We start from the raw sequence: 6,000 nt of genomic DNA on the forward strand, positions 1-6,000 counted from the left end.
AAGCCATTTCAGAGCCAGAAGCTAGATGCCCAGCAACACAGATATCTACCAAGTGGACTTACTGAAAATGTGACAGGATTTCATGGGAATGTTTAAATGTACATACTTCAAAACCCCATGTGGTGCCTGCCTATGTCTTTAAGCCACTGAGTACCTTTAAAACTTTGTCCCTTTGGCCCCCCTGGTTGAAATTATCTCAGTGTTTTACCTACTTATCCTGTTTCATCATAGTCATCTCCATGCTGTGTCCAGTGTGTCTTTCCCATGCTTCTCTCTCCACAGAGAAGTTTCTTGGCTACAGAAAAAGACAGACTCTAACCAGTTTTTAAAGCCAGCTGGACCCTGTCTGTTGCTGGTGTGTTGTGTGAGCAGAAAAGTGGAAAACTCCAAAGTCCACACTGAAATTTGTTGCTCCTTACTGTTTGTCTTGAGCATCTTCTTCATCTGTCCTTCAAGGGTGGTGGTGGATGTCAAAAACTTACAGAAGATTTATTCAGCTCTTTGGTGATGCTGAGAAAAGGTGATAGTGAAAAATGGAGAAAAGCTGGAAGATCCTTCATTGCTTCTACCTGGAAATACACTTAACAAATAGACAGTGCACTGGGTTTCTGTAAATCAGACTTGACCATCATTTTTCATCAGAGAGAGCATTTTTTCTGTCCTGTTTGGGAGCAGCTAAGCCATCAAAGAAACACTTGAACCTTGGCAAGGGAAAAGTATTTTCAGACAGGGTCATCTTATTCCTTGCTATATGTTTGAAGCTCCTGGGTGCAAATATACTTAAAATTGCTCCTCACTGTAAGTTGTTTTGTTTGGAGGTTTGCTTGGTTGCCTTTTTTGTTGTGGGGTTGTTTTTTTCCCTACATGCAGTAATCTCACTGTCTTTTCTTCTTTTTTCTTTTTCTTTTCCAGGCCCTCAAACTGACACGAGATGTAGAGAGAGAACCCTTTGCCAAATCTGCTGTCAGCAAGTGGACAGTGATACTGTTTACAGCTTACGACCTTTGTGAACCCTGCATTATTTTCCTAATGAAGCAGACTGTTAATAGGCCCCTTACTGGAGTGAAAAACCTACTTCCCCCCGCCCCCCCCCCGCCTTTTTCTTTTTTTTCTTGTTTTGTTGAAAACTGAACTCATTCTGAAGTATGCAAAATCTTCCTTTTCTGGGATGGCCAAGCACCTGCTGTGGAGACAATGTTCAGCACCATCCTGTTGAGAACACACTGTGTAGCCTTTACACTAGTTACTTGTCAATGAGTATGTGGTGTTTCAATATATTAATGGTTTATGGGATGTTTTAAGTTGGCTTTTCTTTTTGGAGGTTTCCCCTATCTGCCCACCCTCCCCCCCACAGCCTCCAGTTTGATTTCAGTAGATTTTTAATCATTTTTGCTTTCTCTCCCTGGGGAATCTGAGGCACTGTGCACAACACAGTAACCCAGCACTGCTCAGGTGTCAGGGTTTTCTGAAGGTGCAGCATTTGTTAGTCCTGTCAACAAGCTGGATTCCAGAGAGGGGATGTGTGTGACCTGTTTGTTTGTTGGGTTGGTTGGTTGATTTCTTTCTTATTCTTTAAGTTTAATGGTACACCCCTGTTTTCCATAAGGGTCAACCCAGAGCTGGTTGCACAGCAAGGGAAGCTGGCGAGTTTTCCTCTTGGCTCACGAGGATGAACTGACAGCACCGAGGCAGGAGCCCCTTTCCTGCCCACTGGAGCAGGCTCCCCTCCTGCCTTACCTAGCAAAGCTGCCCTCACTGTCCCAGTGAGCTGGTGAGGAGCTATGGGCTAAGCTGCACACAGGCTGGATGTAGTCACCTGTAGAGATGTGTTTGAAGACACAGAAACGAAAGGAAACGTAGCGGCTGGGCACTGGCAGGTGACTTGCAGTGACAACGCCAGGAGCCTAGGCACAGATCACTGCAGGGTGTGTTATGGAATTAGTGATCCTGTTTATTTTTGTTGTTGTTGTTTTGGACATATCCTTGATTATTTTTTCCTTCTCATTATGTATAATCCATTGTGGCAGAAGAAGCAGGAGTGGGAATGGCAAGGTGACAGTATCATACAAATGGCTTTTCATATGAGCATAGATTGTAGCAGGATAAATGACACTGAAAGACAAGGCAGTTTTATATATTTTGCTTCTAAGATTTTCTTTTGTAAAATGAATAATAATTAATAATAATAATGAATAAAAGGTATGGTGCTGTATAGATCCTCTCTATAATCTGGAAAGATTGATTACTTTTTATTAGTATCTGGGGGGGAGGGATACAAAAAAGAGGGGAAAACACCAGTGGTACATAGGAACTTGGTATGAAGAGGTTCTGAATAGGACAGTGTATACATAATTCTCCAAAGCGATATATGAAGTTTTTTTTTCCTTTGCATAAAAGCATTATGCATATAAATATATAAATATATTTTATTATGTACAGAAATGGATCATTATGCATGGATGTTAGGAAAACAAAACTAGCATTTTAACCCAAAGTCTCAGTGCATGAGTTCCCACCGACCCGTGTCCCATGCAATGTGGAGTGACTCCCTCTCGCCACAGCCACCGCACACGCACAGTCATGCACCAACACTCACACATTCGTGGGCCCTTCCTCACTCCTTGCTTTCCAGGTCCTGAGGTGATTTTGGTGAAACAACAGCTCCCAGTGTGATGGAAGTTTTGGTTTTGTACCGTAGCCCCCATGCTGTTCTCTCATAAAGGTGCACCTCTTGGTTTCTCCCCCCAGTTATGACTGTGTAGGCTCTGTGCAGTTGTGGTTAGCATAGCCTGTAACATATCAAATCTACCAAGCAGCCAAGGATTTATCATTTGCCTTTTAAAAAAACTTCTCTTTTCTTTTGACACAGAGGGGTTCTGTTTGTTAGCATGTGGCCTAGTTTATTGCATTCATTGGAGCTGGCTGGTACACATTGTCCATGTCTATCAGCAGCCAGCTTCCCAGGATGCTTGTGTGGCACAGCTGGGTACCCTGCTTACCCAAGTCCAGCTGCAGGCACCTTTTACTGAATTTGGTCTAGAGTTCATCACTGGCCTCCTCTGAGCATGTGCCATTAGCTCTTAACTTCCTGGTACACCCCAAAATGTGAGTGTATGCTGAAGGACTTCCCTCTGGTGTTTCTTTGGCTGAGGCACCTCTGCAGCTGCTGTCCTGTTTTGGGGCCACGTTTTGGCTGTCAGCAGAGTGCACTCAGTGGCTCCCCGTGCTCAAGTGCAGCTTTTGATCCCTGCACAGATGAGTCTCCAGTGAGACCCATGGTGCTGCCCATAGACAGATCACTATCACTGACAGATCAGTAAAACCTGACTTGATGGTATGGCCAAAGTGACAAAACCCCATAATTTATTTTTTTTCTTGGTACAGATTCTTGTCAAAGGCAAGGGAAGGCCTGTTGAAAGCTTAAATGAAATGACTGCAAATTCTTCTCTGTTCCAGCAACTTAGCCTGCTTGAGTTTAGAGGAACTGCTTTCCACTGGCAGAAATAAGAGACAAAACTATGGCCTGCTCTGTTCAGAAAATGGAGGAAAAACATTTGGTTTAGAGACAGCCCTTCAATGGCAGAGAAGTTTTTTTAAAAGAAATAATAAAAGCATTAGGGCTGGAAGGCTTAACCTGCCTCTCAGCAGTGTCAAGGGGAGCATTCCCGTTGGCATGGCTGGGACAGCTTGGGCCCCTGCTTTGGAGAACATCCCAGCACTCACTGCAGAGGGATGGACTTGGACAGCCTCTTCAGTTTGGTTTGGTTTCTGTTGCTCAGTTTTGGGGCCAAAATTTTCAAGCAGAAGTGCCTGGTGTCAGGCACCAAACACTGGGGACTCCAGCATGGTCTCAGGGGGCAAGCTGCTCTGCCCTCATGGCTTCTTGAAGGAAGGGGAGGTGACAGGTCCCCCCAGCCCCAGGGGAAGGTCATCTCCCTCTACACCTGTTGAGGTGCACAGCAAAGGCCCTTCACTCCAGAGGTGCTAAATAAATCTCCCTGAATTCAAAGGGCCAGTTATTTAGGTGTCAAAATTAAGCCTTGAATAGCTAGTTTGGGGAACCTACTTTTTGAAAATTTGGCCTTTGAGTCTTTGAACATGTTTATGCCTAGGAGTTTTCCTTGTGAAATCATGTAAAACAGATGAAGGTCAAGGTCACAATTACATGGGTATCTTTTGAACACTTAGTCTCAACAAAATGTCTAAAAAGGTGTTATTTATTCAGTTCCTAGTCACATTTAAAAAAAAAAAATCTATTAAGAGTAATTGGATAGTTAAACACTGCTCAACTCCTGAAATTTTTGTGCCATTGCTTAAAAAAGTTACCTTTTAGGTCATGTATTTCTCCAAAATTATATCATTGCTTGGCAATTGGTGTCCTGTAAGTGTTTCAAGTACACAATATACCTTTGGAATTGCCAACAGATGCGAAGGGGGACCAGATAGATTTCGTAACTATGGGTTGGAAAAAATGGATTGTACATTTGGCTTCACATGTTTAACTTTTTTTTAAAAAAGTTGCATGATTGGAAAAAATATGTATACAGTATCTGTAAAACTGTTTTATCTGTTTCTGTTTCAAGCCATGTAAATTGGAAGAATATTAAATCCACAGCCTTATCGCGCATGGCCGTCTTTACATACCGAAGAGCTGAACAGTTTATACTTTTCATTTGGGCTATCTTGTACTTTCATTTGAAAGCAGACACTCTCACGTTGCAGTCTTACTGAGGATTTTATATTTAAAAAGAAAAAAAAAAAAAAAACAACAAAAAAAAATCTAAGAAATGCTGCCCTGGAGGAATATATTACCTTACTACTCAGAGGTTGGAAGGAAGTTTGTTTTGGAGCAAAACCTGCCCCTTTCCAAACGAAGTAGAGACGCAGTGCTTACTCCACTTGGTGTTAGTAGATATTGCCTTGTGTATTCCATTTTAAATTGTAATCTAGTTTGTAAAAGAGATGGTGACGCATGTAAATAAAGCATAATGGATCTCTACATTGCACATTTGCCTTTGCTCTGTTTTATTGTGTCATAGACAGACGTGTAAACACAGGAGCTGGGGAAGGGGTGACTTTCAAGCAGCAAGTGAAAATGGCTGGAGGGGAGCTTGGGGCTGGGGAGGGGTCTCCAGCCTGCATCCACTAATGTCTGTCAATGCATATTGACATGGGCCTCGGCCCTTCAATCCTTCAGCCAAGCCAGCGTCGTTTGGTGGTCAAATAACCCCCAGGGGGATCATTTACTGCTGCTGAAAACTCACAAAGTTCACTCGAATCTGGGGACTGAGGGGGGTTGTCCCTGGGGTAGCAGCTGCTCTCTGCAGCTGCCTGACCTGGGAGAGAACCAGTCCAGCTGCAGACCTGTTGGGAGAAGGGTTACACCCCCACCATGGGCTTGGCTGGGTTTCAGACTGTCTTTGAAAAATGCCTGGAGTACTTGAAACCACCCGTTTGGGATTTGGGATAATCAAACCAGCAGCCTGACTCCGCAGAAAGTTATACTGAGGGCTCTGGCTGAGGCACTGGAGAGTGTGCTCAGAAATGAGACACATGTCAACAAAGAAACTCTTCTCCCACCCTGATGGGAAGCCAGAGATGTATACTGTCTTTTTGAGTCATTTTTTGGGAGGAAATTATATTTTCAAGAAAGAGGAGCCTTTCTTCACTGGAGGGAGGGGATTTTCATTACTCCAGGGGCACAAACCACAATGTTCTCCCTGCAGAGCCCAAGGAATGCTATGCTGAAGCACTGCAACAATAAAGAGCAGCTTGGGGATATCCCTTGTTAAATACAGCAAGAGCTGTTCAGGTTTTGTTCTAAGTAGAGATAGCCTGAAACATGACAAGATCCAGACAGAGAATAAATAGTCTATGACCAGGAGAAAGTGTACATTAAACTTCCCAGAGTGTGAGTGCACTTGTCCTGCAGCAGCTTCAGCTTTCCCTCACCAACAGATCTGTTTTGCTAGGTTTTTTTCAGAAGGCTTCTCCAACAAG

General features: G+C 43.5%; 1 protein-coding gene across 1 annotated transcript in view; it reads left to right on the plus strand.

Annotated features, from left to right (window-relative positions):
* FOXO3 (forkhead box O3) overlaps window positions 1-5,006 on the plus strand; it is an 87,918-nt gene extending 82,912 nt beyond the window's left edge. Inside the window, exon 3 of the mRNA XM_056486655.1 lies at window positions 913-5,006. The gene's annotated coding sequence lies outside the window, so the exon portion shown is untranslated. The remainder of the gene's footprint in view (window positions 1-912) is intronic.
* The last annotated feature ends 994 nt before the right edge of the window (window positions 5,007-6,000 follow it).

This window comes from Oenanthe melanoleuca, chromosome 3, assembly GCF_029582105.1.
Source record: "Oenanthe melanoleuca isolate GR-GAL-2019-014 chromosome 3, OMel1.0, whole genome shotgun sequence".
Classification (NCBI taxonomy): domain Eukaryota; kingdom Metazoa; phylum Chordata; class Aves; order Passeriformes; family Muscicapidae; genus Oenanthe; species Oenanthe melanoleuca.